Below are 13,316 nucleotides of genomic sequence, written 5' to 3' on the forward strand. Positions count from 1 at the left end.
AACAATGATGAAAATACTAATAATAGTAATAACTTTAAAGTGCTTTTAATTACAAAGAATATCAAAGCAACAAAATTAAGTCATTCAATTAAAAGATAACAACATATCATTCATGAGTAGGTGGGCGGTCATTAGAGGGCCGAGTAGGTCAGGAAGCTTGAGCGGTCAGTGGAGGGAGCTCGTCATAGATCTATCAATCAATCGATCCATCATGAGATGAAATGTGATGTACCTTCTTGTATGTAGCTCCATCCTCCTACTTGGGGATCTTCTGGTTGACGTAGAACACCCGTGGGATGTTGAGCTTCATGCAGTGCAGGTCACTGCCGATCATAGCCCAGCGCTTATACAGCCCAGGGTGACTGGTCTCTGCAATCTGGGGGAGGGAGGAAATGAAAAGGACATCCAGTCACTCACACACACAAACACTTCTGTGTTTAGGGCTGTTGTTCAATAGAAGAGCATTAACAAGATACAGTATATATATACACTGCTCAAAAAAATAAAGGGAACACTTAAACAACACATCCTAGATCTGAATGAATGAAATAATCTTATTAAAGACTTTTTTCTTTACATAGTTGAATGTGCTGACAACAAAATCACACAAAAATTATCAATGGAAATCAAATGTATCAACCCATGGAGGTCTGGATTTGGAGTCACCCTCAAAATTAAAGTGGAAAACCACACTACAGGCTGATCCAACTTTGATGTAATGTCCTTAAAACAAGTCAAAATGAGGCTCAGTAGTGTGTGTGGCCTCCAAGTGCCTGTATGACCTCCCTACAACACCTGGGCATGCTCCTGATGAGGTGGCGGATGGTCTCCTGAGGGATCTCCTCCCAGACCTGGACTAAAGCATCCGCCAACTCCTGGACAGTCTGTGGTGCAACGTGGCGTTGGTGGATGGAGCGAGACATGATGTCCCAGATGTGCTCAATTGGATTCAGGTCTGGGGAACGGGCGGGCCAGTCCATAGCATCAATGCCTTCCTCTTGCAGGAACTGCTGACACACTCCAGCCACATGAGGTCTAGCATTGTCTTGCATTAGGAGGAACCCAGGGCCAACCGCACCAGCATATGGTCTCACAAGGGGTCTGAGGATCTCATCTCGGTACCTAATGGCAGTCAGGCTACCTCTGGCGAGCACATGGAGGGCTGTGCGGCCCCCCAAAGAAATGCCACCCCACACCATGACTGACCCACCGCCAAACCGGTCATGCTGGAGGATGTTGCAGGCAGCAGAACGTTCTCCACGGCGTCTCCAGACTCTGTCACGTCTGTCACATGTGCTCAGTGTGAACCTGCTTTCATCTGTGAAGAGCACAGGGCGCCAGTCGCGAATTTGCCAATCTTGGTGTTCTCTGGCAAATGCCAAACGTCCTGCACGGTGTTGGGCTGTAAGCACAACCCCCACCTGTGGACGTCGGTTCCTCATACCACCCTCATGGAGTCTGTTTCTGACCGTTTGAGCAGACACATGCACATTTGTGGCCTGCTGGAGGTCATTTTGCAGGGCTCTGGCAGTGCTCCTCCTGCTCCTCCTTGCACAAAGGCGGAGGTAGCGGTCCTGCTGCTGGGTTGTTGCCCTCCTACGGCCTCCTCCACGTCTCCTGATGTACTGGCCTGTCTCCTGGTAGCGCCTCCATGCTCTGGACACTACGCTGACAGACACAGCAAACCTTCTTGCCACAGCTCGCATTGATGTGCCATCCTGGATGAGCTGCACTACCTGAGCCACTTGTGTGGGTTGTAGACTCCGTCTCATGCTACCACTAGAGTGAAAGCACCGCCAGCATTCAAAAGTGACCAAAACATCAGCCAGGAAGCATAGGAACTGAGAAGTGGTCTGTGGTCACCACCTGCAGAACCACTTCTTTATTGGGGGTGTCTTGCTAATTGCCTATAATTTCCACCTGTTGTCTATTCCATTTGCACAACAGCATGTGAAATGTATTGTAAATCAGTGTTGCTTCCTAAGTGGACAGTTTGATTTCACAGAAGTGTGATTGACTTGGAGTTACATTGTGTTGTTTAAGTGTTCCCTTTATTGTTTTGAGCAGTGTATATATATATATATATATATATATATATATATATATATATACAGTGGGGAAAAAAAGTATTTAGTCAGCTACCAATTGTGCAAGTTCTCCCACTTAAAAAGATGAGAGAGGCCTGTAATTTTCATCATAGGTACACATCAACTATGACAGACGAAATGAGGAAAAAAAATCCAGAAAATCACATTGTAGGATTTTTAATGAATTTATTTGCAAATTATGGTGGAAAATAAGTATTTGGTCACCTACAAACAAGCAAGATTTCTGGCTCTCACAGACCTGTAACTTCTTCTTTAAGAGGCTCCTCTGTCCTCCACTCGTTACCTGTATTAATGGCACCTGTTTGAACTTGTTATCAGTATAAAAGACACCTGTCCACAACCTCAAACAGTCACACTCCAAACTCCACTATGGCCAAGACTGAAGAGCTGTCAAAGGACACCAGAAACAAAATTGTAGACCTGCACCAGGCTGGGAAGACTGAATCTGCAATAGGTTAGCAGCTTGGTTTGAAGAAATCAACTGTGGGAGCAATTATTAGGAAATGGAAGACATACAAGACCACTGATAATCTCCCTCGATCTGGGGCTCCACGCAAGATCTCACCCCGTGGGGTCAAAATGATCACAACAACGGTGAGCAAAAATCCCAGAACCACACGGGGGGGCCTAGTGAATGACCTGCAGAGAGCTGGGACCAAAGTAACAAAGCCTACCATCAGTAAAACACTACGCCGCCAGGGACTCAAATCCTGCAGTGCCAGACGTGTCCCCCTGCTTAAGCCAGTACATGTCCAGGCCCGTCTGAAGTTTGCTAGAGTGCATTTGGATGATCCAGAAGAGGATTGGGAGAATGTCATATGGTCAGATGAAACCAAAATAGAACTTTTTGGTAAAAACTCAACTCGTCGTGTTTGGAGGACAAAGAATGCTGAGTTGCATCCAAAGAACACCATACCTACTGTGAATCATGGGGGTGGAAACATCATGCTTTGGGGCTGTTTTTCTGCAAAGGGACCAGGACGACTGATCCGTGTAAAGGAAAGAATGAATAGGGCCATGTATCGTGAGATTTTGAGTGAAAACCTCCTTCCATCAGCAAGGGCATTGAAGATGAAACGTGGCTGGGTCTTTCAGCATGACAATGATCCCAAACACACCGCCCGGGCAACGAAGGAGTGGCTTCGTAAGAAGCATTTCAAGGTCCTGGAGTGGCCTAGCCAGTCTCCAGATCTCAACCCCATAGAAAATCTTTGGAGGGAGTTGAAAGTCCGTGTTGCCCAGCGACAGCCCCAAAACATCACTGCTCTAGAGGAGATCTGCATGGAGGAATGGGCCAAAATACCAGCAACAGTGTGTGAAAACCTTGTGAAGACTTACAGAAAACGTTTGACCTGTGTCATTGCCAACAAAGGGTATATAACAAAGTATTGAGAAACTTTTGTTATTGACCAAATACTTATTTTCCACCATAATTTGCAAATAAATTCATTAAAAATCCTACAATGTGATTTTCTGGATTTTTTTCCCTCATTTTGTCTGTCATAGTTGACGTGTACCTATGATGAAAATTACAGGCCTCTCTCATCTTTTTAAGTGGGAGAACTTGCACAATTGGTGGCTGACTAAATACTTTTTTCCCCCACTGTATATATATATATATATATATATATATATATATATGTCTTCTCTTTGTTCTATACAGTTCACATTTATTTAGCATTGTTGAGTTCTGAAAACAGCCTATGGACACCATTAAACTATTCTCAAACAAAAGGCAATGGGATTTTGAGTTTCAGTTAGTATGGACACAGTTTAAGCCTAGTCCATGACAAAGAACCACTTTCAACAGAGTCTCCATTGAACAGCATGCTTTTTAGTCCAGGACTAGGCTTGATCTGTGTCCCGGAAACCTGCCCTAACTAAATGTGTTATTTGACCCCTAGGCCTAACCTAACCCACCTGTACAATCTGCCAGGGCATGTCTAGGATGCTGTGTGGCGGGGGATGCTGCCCAGGCATGTGGCGGGGCCGCGTCCCGGATCACCCCTCCACCCACGGGCTATGCCTCGCAGTCCACCAGGCACAGCCTCTTCCAGCACTCCTTCCTCTGAATAATCACTTGAGTCCAACAAAATGGAATATAACGTTGCAGATAAAGTTTAGAATTACACAATTTCATGTGTACAACATCTAAAGACCTGCATCATTATACTGAGAGCTTTGCCGTTTCTAAAATGACTTATTTGGGTGTTTTTGGAGCCTTTGTTCATGTTTTTCCGTAGCCCCAATACTGAAGAATGAGCAAAGAGGAAGTATATTGTTGGTGGGGTAAGTTTCTCAAAACCAGGTGAAATCAAAAAAAAAGTTATCAAAAAGTATGATTTGGTAAAATAAAAGTTAACCTGTCCTGTAACTAACTGTGTCTCTGGAATTAACACCTCACCATTGTTTGTTATTAGCAATAAGCAACACTATGCTAAAATGAGCTGAAGACAAAATCTAAAATGATGAGCCTTGACTGTCAGCCTGCCTGCCTCAGCTCTCTGTGACCAGATGGTGAAGGACGCCGGGCTGAGCTGGCGCTACATCATCTCCCCGTACCTCTGGCTTGCGGGAGATGATGTAGCACCAGCTCAGCCCGGCGTCCTTCACCATCTGGTCTCCCAGGAACTCAGCCAGCCGCTTGGCCGTGCTGATGGTGTTGGACTTCTGCTCGCTGTAGTCCTCCAGCTTCCGCGACATGGAGCGGTTCTCCGAGATGAGCTCCAACAGCTCTGCGTCCGCCATTTTGGCAGCCTGGGCAAAATACAAACCCATCAGGGCACAAGGTTGTAGAACATTCATATATTTTTACGTATGGGACCACCCATATGTAAAAATGTATGCACACATGACTGTAAGTCTATTTGGATAAAAGCGTCTGCTAAATGGCATATTATTATTATTATTATATAAATATATAATGTAGAACAAACATGCCTCTCTGACATGTAGCATCCAATGATGGCTCACGTCAGCGCTCTAATATTGACATTTATATCTGCAACTTTCTAAAACATTTGCCTACTGAACGTGGTCCTGTTGATGTAACTTTTTACATTCAATCTGACATGGGGGAATGTCGAGCCAATAGTCTGCCACCTTGGCCACCGAGTCATAGACCTCCTCCAGAGTGGTGCCTTTGAGGAAGGTCTCGAACGCAGACGACTGGAACATCTCGATAAGCTGCAGCTCTCCTCTCCTCTTCACCTCAATGCCCTTCAGCTCAGCCAGAGCTGGAACACAGCGTACCTGAACACAGGACAATCTTGTTATTATTCATGCTATTATCAGGAGAATGTTATTATCATATTATTAATGTTATCAGGATAATGCAATTATGTTATTATCAATGTTATTATCAGGAGAATGTTATGTTATTATCAATGTTATAGTCAATGTTTTTATCAGGATAATGTTATTATCAATGTTATTATCTGCAGAATGTTATCATCAGCTAAACAAAATCTCAATGCTGCCAACCGGCCTATATGGTAAATACAGAATTTAATATTTTCCCACATGGTCCACTAAGGACAACCGACATTCGCCATATTCTCTCATCGACTGTATACAGTATCGACTGTATGTACCTTTTCTTCAGCTTCTTCCCTTCCTCCTCGGAGGCGGGCAGGATCATGACCAAGTAGGGCCCGTCCACCTAGTAGAAGATGCTGTTCTCCGCCCGCGTCTCGTAGGTCAGTGAGGTGGGGTCCACCAGTTCCTGGTCGTTCGTGAAGCCCTCCTTCACCATCATGTTAAGCATGGCTCCCGGGTAGGAGATGGTCACCTTGGGCTTATTCTCGTTGCTCGTCTTCACCACAAAGTTCTCGGGGAAGGTGTTGGGCAGGACGCACCATATAATGTCTGTGTCCATCTCCAGAGGCCTCCTGAAGTGCCACAGACAAGTATGGTAACATAACAGTGGTCAAATTGGCATCAAAAGCCACGGAGAATAGATAGGTGGGTGTTATCTGTAAAGTTAGAATCACTATATAAAGATACCATACGAGACCGTGCCATGTACTGCCATGGTGAAACAAAGGGTGGTGTTCATTAAGGATCTGCATCTTTCCCTTTCAAAACGATTTCATACTATCTAGATACATGGGCTCTGATACGATACAGGAACAATGCGTTTTAGTTTGAAACAATTTGGTGCGATTCGGTTTGATTAGAATAATGAATCGACGCGATTCGATGCACTAACATTTGTTGCATAAACACATTCATTTTCCATTCCAAATTAAAATCTGCTGCTGATGGAGGTCATGAGCTGGGCCTCTCTGAGCTGGATCTGTCTGAGCTGACTTCTGTGTGTGTGTGTGTGTGTGTGTGTGTGTGTGTGTGTGTGTGTGTGTGTGTGTGTGTGTGTGTGTGTGTGTGTGTGTGTGTGTGTGTGTGTATAAATTATGTACAGTGAGCTCCAAAAGTATTGGGACAGTGACAATTTTGTTTAATGTTTTGGCTCTGTACTTCAGCACTTTGGATTTGAAATGATATAATAATGACAATGAGGTTAAAGTGCTGACTGTCATCCATATCGGGTGAACCGTTTAGAAATTACAGCACTTTTTACATAGACCCCCCCATTTTAGGGGACCAAAGGTATTGGGACAAATTTACTTACACTATATATACACACAAAAGTATGTGGACACCCCTTCAAATTAGTGGATTCGGCTATTTCAGATGTGTAAAAACGAGCACACCGCCATGCAATCTCCATAGACAAACATTGGCAGTAGAATGGCTTTACTGAAGAGCTCAGTGACTTTCAACGTGGCACCGTCATAGGATGCCACCTTTCCAACAAGTCAGTTTGTCAAATTTCTGCCCTACTAGAGCTGCCCCGGTCAACTGTAAGTGCTGTTATTGTGAAGTGGAAACGTCTAGGCGCAACAACGGCTCAACCGTGAAGTGGTAGGACACACAAGCTCACAGAACGGGACCGCCGAGTGCTGAAGCGCATAACAATCATCTGTCCTCGGTTGCAACACTCCCTACCGAGTTCCAAACTGCCTCTGGAAGCAACGTCAGCACAATAACTGTTTGTCGGGAGCTTCATGAAATGGGTTTCCATGGCCGAGCAGCTGCACATAAGCCTAAGATCACCATGCACAATGCCAAGCGTCGGCTGGAGTGGTGTAAAGCTCGCCGCCATTGGACTCTGGAGCAGTGGAAACGCGTTCTCTGGAGTGATGAATCACGCTTCACCATCTGGTAGTACGGCGGAAGAATCTGGGTTTGGCGGATGCCAGGAGAACGCTACCTACCCCAATGCATAGTGCCAACTGTAAAGTTTGGTGGAGGAGGAATAATGGTCTGGGGCTGTTTTTCATTGTTCAGGCCCCTTAGTTCCAGTGAAGGGAAATCTTAATGCTACAGCATACAATGACATTCTAGATTATTCTGTGCTTCCAACTTTGTTGCAACAGTTTGGGGAAGGCCCTTTCCTGTTTCAGCATTACAATGCCCCTGTGTATAAAGCGAGGTCCATACAGAAATGGCTTGTCAAGATCGGTGTGGAAGAACTAGTTTGGCCTGCACAGAGCCCTGACCTCAACCCCATCTAACACCTTTGGGATGAATTGGAACACCGACTGCAAGCCAGGCCTAATCGCTCAACATCTGTGCCTGACCTCACTAATGCTCTTGTGGCTGAATGGAAGCAAGTCCCCACAGCAATGTTCCAACATCTACTGGAAAGCCTTCCCAGAAGAGTGGAGGCTGTTATAGCAGCAAAGGGGGGACCAACTCCATATTAATGCCCATGATTTTGGAATGAGATGTTCGACATACTTTTGGCCATGTAGTGTAGATAACTGCAAGAGAGCTGCATCAAAAAACAGTGCTACTCACCAGATGATGATCATTTGTAAACTCAATTTGAAAATGAATCTTGAAAAGGGTGATGCTAACAAATTAGCAACTACATCCAGTTTGAAGTTGATAACAGCTGCTGCAGCCGCCGTTGCCATTGAGTATATTTACATGCACACTAATAATTCGGTATTAAAACGAATTATGGCAGTAGGCAGATTATGCAATAGTAACGTAAACACCTTACTCTGCTTATCTTAATTGGCGTAATGCCAAAATCGAAGTAAGCATACGCCAATTAAAACACCTGGTTTTCTAAGCAATCTTTCAAATTATTAGGACATGTAAACACCTTAATCGGCGTTCCAGCTGTGCTAGCACCAGCCGAGCGAGCCTCCCTCTTTAGTGCGAGTGAAGTGAGTCTGGAACGACTGAATGTATGTGTAGTAGAAGTAGTTTTCACATACAAACTTTATATGTCCGAACTCAGAATAAAATATGCTTCCCAAAAATAATGTGTTCCCTGTGGTAGAACGTTTATTTTTGATTGCCGATTTTTCTGCATTTATCAGAGTGCCATCAGGTAGCCTGATTTCAGATGTGTCCATGTAAACAGGATTATTAGGGGAATAGTTATTCGAACTGTTGGGTTCTATTTTTCTCATAATTGGATCTGTATGTGATGAATAGCTTGGAAGGAATGCATTAATGAACTATACTGATATAAATTGTTTCACATAACAGGCTGTTGTTATTCATGTAAGGAACGTTAGGGGTAGGACAGATAAGACTTGTATTTCTTACAGATACGAACACTCTCTCTTTGTAGTCTGTGAAACTGTCCTTGAACATGGAGTACAGTGGAATGGTGTCTTTTGGGTGCTGACTCCGCAGGTTATTATCATAGCAACTATGCCTGGCAACAAATGAAATGCCGAGGAGTTGGGACCAACCCCTGCGCCAACGGATTGGCTGAATGGAGTCTGGACCACACTCAGTCCTTTGCTCTGGTTGGCCAACAGAAGAGGTGGAGGCTTTCTGTCAGAGTATTTGAAGAGGAGCTTAGAACAATGGATCAGTTCTCTGTCTGCCCTGCGTGGTTTTTCAGTGAGCCCGTATACGAACCTTCATACTTATCATACATACATTTTGCATATAATAAATTAAGCTTGGATTGAAGATCTCTTGATTCTTATTCCAATACCAGATTTGAATTACGCAATTTCTAACAATTGGTGACCTCCGACTGTGATCTGGTAGCGGAACTTCACTTCGCTGGAATTCATCCAGCCTATTGGACAATCGCTGTCTTCGAACCGTGTGTTTCACAAATTGCCCGGGCTTCTAAAAAGGTAAGCAAAACACCTATTGTAATATAACTGAAGTTTTGCACATTGGCTTTATCCAAATTAATTTTGTGAAACACCTGTTTGATGTAAGTGAACCCTATTCTACTATAAATAACAATTACAGTATACTACTTCGATTTCATAATGTACTATGCAAATGTTTGATAATTGTGATGGTTAAACCCATGGAATAGTAGAGGTGGCTGTGTGCCCCATAGTAGAGGTGGCTGTGTGCCCCATAGTAGAGGTGGCTGTGTGCCCCATAGTAGAGGTGGCTGTGTGCCCCATAGTAGAGGTGGCTGTGTGCCCCATAGTAGAGGTGGCTGTGTGCCCCATAGTAGAGGTGGCTGTGTGCCCCATAGTAGAGGTGGCTGTGTGCCCCATTGTATACCTTTGTTATCTGTGTGTCCTAAGAAACTTTAGTTGTGTGACAAAGAATTACGATTGTGTGTCGAGTGTAAGTGTGTCATTTATGACTGTGATAGGATTATGACTGTGTATTGTGAGTGAGTGTGATAACTGTATACTACGTTTAACTGTGTAATAACTGTGTACCATTTTGGCTGAGAATACAAACAATATTTTAAAACAGTAAATAATGAGAATTACAATTAGGAAATAAAGTTTAAATTGTGCAAACGTTAACAAAAGACACCCATAGGAGGTACTTTAAATAAATAGGCAGTGCGACGCTATGGCACATATCAGTTCAGACTAGAAATGACTAGGTTCAAAGGAGACACTTAAAATTCTTTAAGACAGGGGTGACGTATGCATGAGAGTGTGAATGATAAACCTGTATACCTTGATAGAAAACTAATTGGGAATCAAAGACGTCTGTGCCTGTCCAAACTGTATAAATTTGGGGATAACTGTTGGGTTTGTGGTTGCTTAAACCATATAACCCGTTAATAACAATTAGGAACATAAAGCTAAAGTGATGAATGACTAGTGTGACTGAACTGAAACGTTTGAGCTGATATGATTGAACTGTGGCGTTTGACCCTGCAAAATACTGGTTAAACAATTAGATTGAAATAATTTGGTTTATCGTTTCAATATAAACATGCACCAGCTTTGACTAATTAGGTGGGAGTGATTTGATTTACATAAATAGACTAAAATACTTTAAATAACCACAGAATATTGGAAACACTAACACAGCTCCTCGAAGGAGCCTGCTCCCACCCGAGCACTGGAGAGAGAGTTGCGAGGGGAGGGGCTGGAGAGAGCGAAAGTGTGGCTTTTGGAGCGAGGAAAGACTGGAGTTGGCTGGGAACACCACGGGGTGATTATTTGAGAGGTGCCTGTGGGTTTCTGACGAGGGATGAGATGGGTGAGAAAGTAGAGAATATTTACATTTGCATTTTTGGTAATTTGGCAGACGCTCTTGTCCAGAGCGACTTGAGGGAGCGATTGGGGTTGAGTGCCTTGCTCGAGGGCACATCGGCAGATTTTTCGCCTGGTCGGCTCGGGGATTGGAACCGGCGACCTCTCGGTTGTTGGCGCGGCGCTATTGATCACTAAGCTGCCTGCCGCCCCATATGAGTTTAAGGTTGTGGCGTTGTTTGATCATGTGATAAGGTTTAATGCCTAATCGGACCATAACTAATGTGGTTATAGAAGTAATGTATAGGTAGGGGAGAGCCAATAGGGGGCTCCATTGAACTATTATGGTTTATTTGGCATTTCAATGGCATAAGGTGAAATCTGTATGCATGAGGGGAATTCGATTATGTATTATTATAGTATTATGGACACTCCGTAATAAATAAACTGAACCAAACAAGACGTTACTACAGCAATAGAGAATAGTTAATGTTGTTACGTTAGTTCTTGAACCCGATGATAGAGGTAAATGCAGAACGCTGTTAGAGAGTGTGTTTTATTTTGGCTACTAGGGTGTTTGAGACGGAAGGGCTGGCTAGACGGGGGTGATGACGTGGCTGGATGTGCGACGTGAAAGTATTTACTTTGAGAGAATCGTAGATGGTGTGGAGTGACTGGCGATGTCCCTGGTTCGAACACAGGTAGGGACAGTAGACAAAGCTTTCGCAGTGGGGCTATATACCTAGATTACTATGTGGATTGAGAAATGTGAAAGGTTGAATTAGATAGCTTAAATAGAAGTATTCTAGAAAAGTCTATGAAAATATGTTATATGGTTACCATGCGCTCTCCCCGAAGGAGCAAGGGGAGGGTGAGAGACAGTATAGTTCAGATGGTAGGAACATCATTAAATGTATGCTAATCAACGATAGCAAGTATTTGTTTTATTAATTAGGGCATAATCAGAGAGAACAGTTAAATAAATTGAATAGCGAACTGAAATGGTTTAGCGGGAAAATAAAATGTTTTGGTACATGTAGCAGAGTTAGGGTAAACAATTAAATAATCATTGTATACTCTAGGAATTTTGAGTGGTTTTATAGATTAGTTATGAGGAATTAGATTGATACAAACAATTATTAATGGGTTAAGACTGGGGATAACCAGGAGAAAGAGATTAGCTCATCTCGTTGGAATGTTGCCTAGGGCTAGGGGAGCAGTAGTGAAGTTAGGCAGTATTTAGGTCATAAAAGTGAGCTACCAAATTAAGGCCTGGCTATTTGTGGTTGTTTTTCAAATTGGGTTTTTCAAACAAAAAACAACACACCTAGTATGATGTTTATAAAGCCTTGTTGTTTCAATTTTGGGGGGGTTTCAGCAGGTCAAGGGTGATAGGTCTTAGAGGAGCACACAGTGAATTTTATGGAGTTTTTTAGCTTTTGGCTGAGTTTGGGGTATATATGATTTCTTATGAGAATGAATGTCATGAGGACTTAATGAACACTTGGGATAACTAACATTTATGAAATATTTAGAATAATGGTAATGTTTAGTATACTATGGGATTAAACAGTTCGTTAAATGATTTCAATTGCCTCTGAACTCTGTTTTAACCTTCTGGTGTTATTTTAATCATACACACTAGTAAATTCTAAAGGCATGAGAGGAGGACTTTAAGATAGTTTATTTTACTAAGTTGAGGGTAATTTGTAATACTGTGCAAATTGTGAAGAAGATTATAATTTGGTAATAATATATTTGATTTGAACCATAAAATAACAGAAGAGAGAGTGGAGGAATGGCAATTGGATAATGAATTACCAATATTAACTAAAGTGATTGTTTAGATAGGTGGTAATATTGACACATGGCCAAATCATGTGTCAAAAAGGGGAATGGTTGGATTAAATATTAAATATATACGAAGGAGAGGACAAAATACTTTAAAAAATATATATTAAATATATACGAAGGAGAGGACAAAATACTTAAAAAAAAAAAAAACACATGTATGATAGTTTATTAACCACACCTGTATGTCAGAGGTTTTGTGCCCCACAGGTGAACTAAAGGAGAAGGTGACCCACTCTATCTAACCAGGAGACTGAATCAGGCCTGGCGGGAAGGGCCCTACCAAGTACTGCCTTTGCCAGCAGAATAGCTGAGAGATCCATCTGGGTGCATGTCACTCACTGCAAAAAGGTAAACCCAGTTACACCTGACGAACAAACACAGAGTTAGGAGAAAGATCCGATCACCACTAGGGCTCGGGGGTTGGCTCCTTAACGAAGATTCCCTTACCCTGTCTGATCATCCCTGTGTGAGTTCGATAGAAGGTGAAGCAATGGGTTGGCCTCTGGCGTCTGACATGTTCTCAGGGCGAGGGTGGGGATTCACAGGTCTCCCGACGGTAGGTAGCTGTCTGATTGTGGGGGCCATATTCCTAACACACACGGACCCTCCTGTTTCAGCCAGAAGTGGTAGTTAACCTAACACAAGTTGAAAAGGCATAGGAGACAGCTAGACGTAGGGAAAGGGGAAATACTAGGGACTTTAGGGAAGGACATCACCAATCTCCATACACAGTTTAGGGACAGGTGGAGTATTGTGAAAGTAGGGAATTATCAGAAATGGCAGTGCGACCCATATGAGGGTAGGTACTGTCTGAAAGTCTGAATTATGCTAAAACAGATTACAGACCTGACAA

The sequence above is a fragment of the Coregonus lavaretus genome (assembly GCF_964263955.1).
Source record: "Coregonus lavaretus genome assembly, chromosome: 14".
Taxonomy (NCBI): Eukaryota; Metazoa; Chordata; class Actinopteri; order Salmoniformes; family Salmonidae; genus Coregonus; species Coregonus lavaretus.